Source organism: Chenopodium quinoa, unplaced genomic scaffold, assembly GCF_001683475.1.
Source record: "Chenopodium quinoa cultivar QQ74 unplaced genomic scaffold, ASM168347v1, whole genome shotgun sequence".
NCBI lineage: Eukaryota > Viridiplantae > Streptophyta > Magnoliopsida > Caryophyllales > Amaranthaceae > Chenopodium > Chenopodium quinoa.
In genome coordinates, this window is record NW_018744180.1 from 21228 (window position 1) to 23924 (window position 2697).

A 2697-nucleotide genomic window follows, 5' to 3' on the forward strand; every position below is an offset into this window, starting at 1 on the left:
GATAAACACAGTGTTCTTTGATCAGATTGGGAGAAACGTCGAGGCATACATTGATGATATGATTGTTAAGACTAAACTTCAGAAAGATCATCTGACGGACCTCCGAGAAACTTTCGCCACACTCAGGCGGCACCATGTCATGCTCAATCCCAAGAAATGTGTATTTGGAGTTGAGTCTGGGAAATTTCTCGGATTCCTTATCAACCAGAGAGGAATAGAGGCGAACCCTGAGAAGGTACAGGCGGTCGTTGACATGCAGTCGCCTCGTACCGTCCGAGAGGTTCAGAAGTTAACAGGTTGTCTGGCGGCCTTGGGAAGATTTCTAAGCCGATCAGGCGACAAATGCCTATACTTTTTCCAGGCAATTAAGAAAAAGGCAAGGTTTGAATGGGGCCGGATGCTGAGGCCGCCTTCCAGAAATTAAAGGTTCACTTGCATTCCTTGCCAAGGCTGGTCAGCCCTTTGCCCAAAGAAAATCTCTACATGTACCTGGCCGTCTCTGATCATGCGTTAAGCGCGGTGCTCCTTGCTGAAAGGACGGCTGTCAACTTCCGGTCTACTTTGTCAGTCACGTACTGAAAAAATGCCGAGTTGAGGTATCCCCTAGTGGAGAAATTTGGTCTTGCACTCTTCATGGCTGTTAAAAAATTGAAGCCCTACTTTCTGGCACATGCAGTCGTCGTGTATACCGACCAACCGATCAAACGGCCCCTTACCACCATGGAGTCCTCCGGACGAATGATCAAATGGGCCATAGAAATGCAGAGTCTCGAAGTTACTTTCGAGCCTAGAAAAGCAGTGAAGGGGCATGCCGTCTGTACCTTTACAGTCGGCTACTCTCCATTGAGTTTCACTCTTTATCTTTACAGGGGCATGCCGTCTGTTCCATTACAGTCGGCTACTCTCCCTCGAGTATTTTACTCACAATACTTAGCTAAAAAGTTTAGGGCCTGGCCGATCCTGTAACTAACAGGCGGCTACCCTTCTTTTACTTAGCACATACGTTCACCAAACACATACCAAGGCCACTGGCCGAATGATCAGACCAGGCGCCTAGTCAACTGATCTAACTTTTAAAAACTAATCCGACCTGTCCCAACATTATAGCAGGCGTCCGGCGGCATCCATTCGGATGAAATTCGTCGCAGAGAGCAGCTCCCTTTTGGGTGGAACATTGTTCTATAAAATAATTACACGGCACCTATACGACTGTCCCAAAGGGCAACCACGTAGCCGTTTTTGAGACAAGGATAACTCTATCACTAACCAAACCAGTGGTAGCAGTTGACATCTGAGTCAGATGACCGCCTGTATTACTTGGATAAATGCAGGGGGTACCTATTGAGTTAATAGCCAACAAACATTGGCGAATCAAGGGGTCTAGCCGGTCTACGCCGCCTGGTACCTCTACTTCTCAAACAAAAGTGACGGAGACTGAGTAACTCCAAAGTTAACTCATAGTCACTCCTTCAAATTTGGTATGGAACCTAAAAAGTTTGAGTCGTCCGCCTGTTTTATACAAACAAGGGCACTCGAACCCCTATTCCTACTGGATAACCTATTGAGTAAATAGCCAACAAACATTGGTAAATCAAGGGGTCTAGCCGGCCTACGCCGCCTGATACCTTTACTACTCAATCAAGATTGTGACGAAGACTAAGTAACTCCTATGTTAACTTAATAGTCACTCAAACTTAGTACTGAGCCTAAAAGGTACGAGTCGTCCACTTGTTTTTAATAAACAAAGGCTCTCAACCAATACTCTTGCTAGGTTAACAAATAACAAATTAGAGGCCAACATTGGCAATAAAGGGAAACAACCGGTACCCGCCGCTTGTTTTCCTACTTAAATTCCTTGGCTACTTGGTAATTCTATTTACTTGGTCAAATTGAATAAAGAGTTCGAATACCGATTGATTAAATGGCCGACTGATCATCTATCCTGGAAACAGACAACCAGTCGTCCAGGGGCATAGGCGGCATACTTACTATTTGTACCTGTCTTAACGTTCGGCCATACACAACAGTCTGTCTAGTGAGCAAATTTCAAATACTTAGACAAATTTGAACAAAAACAAAAAATTTGATTAAAATGAGCCGGCCATAAAAGACCAGCAGAATATTCAAAACCCCGGCCCCCTGGCCGGGTAATTACAAAGCAAACGGCACGCAGGCCGTGAAAAGAAAAAAATATACTTAAAGCTTAAGAAGGGGGCAGTTCAGTATCAGCAGCAGCCGCCTGGTCAGCACTCTTCTTGCTGGACTCGGCCTTCGCTGCATCATCTTTTGATGCCTTTCCCCCAAGTGGCACAAGCGCCACAACCGGCTCTTCCTCCTCCAACGCAACGTCCATCGCCTCTTCTTCAGCAGCCGCCAGGATCTGTTGATTATATATTTCCGAACACTGGCGGTACGTTCTTTCCCATGAGGCAAAGTCGGCACTGGGGAACAGTCGTTCCCAGGTCATGCGTTGGATTTGGGCGGAGTCTTCCACCATCTCCCGGACGAGCTCTTGTTTTTCTTGCTCGGCCTTGTCCGAGAGCTCTTGGGTAAGACTCTTCTCCTGGTTCACCAGGCGTTCTTTTACGTTAGCCAAAGATTTCTCCATGGCTTCGTAAGAGTGCATTTTTCTGACGAAGGGGCTTCAGCTCGGCTTTAAGTTTGGTGACGGTCCCCTCCAGCTCGTCAACCTTCTTT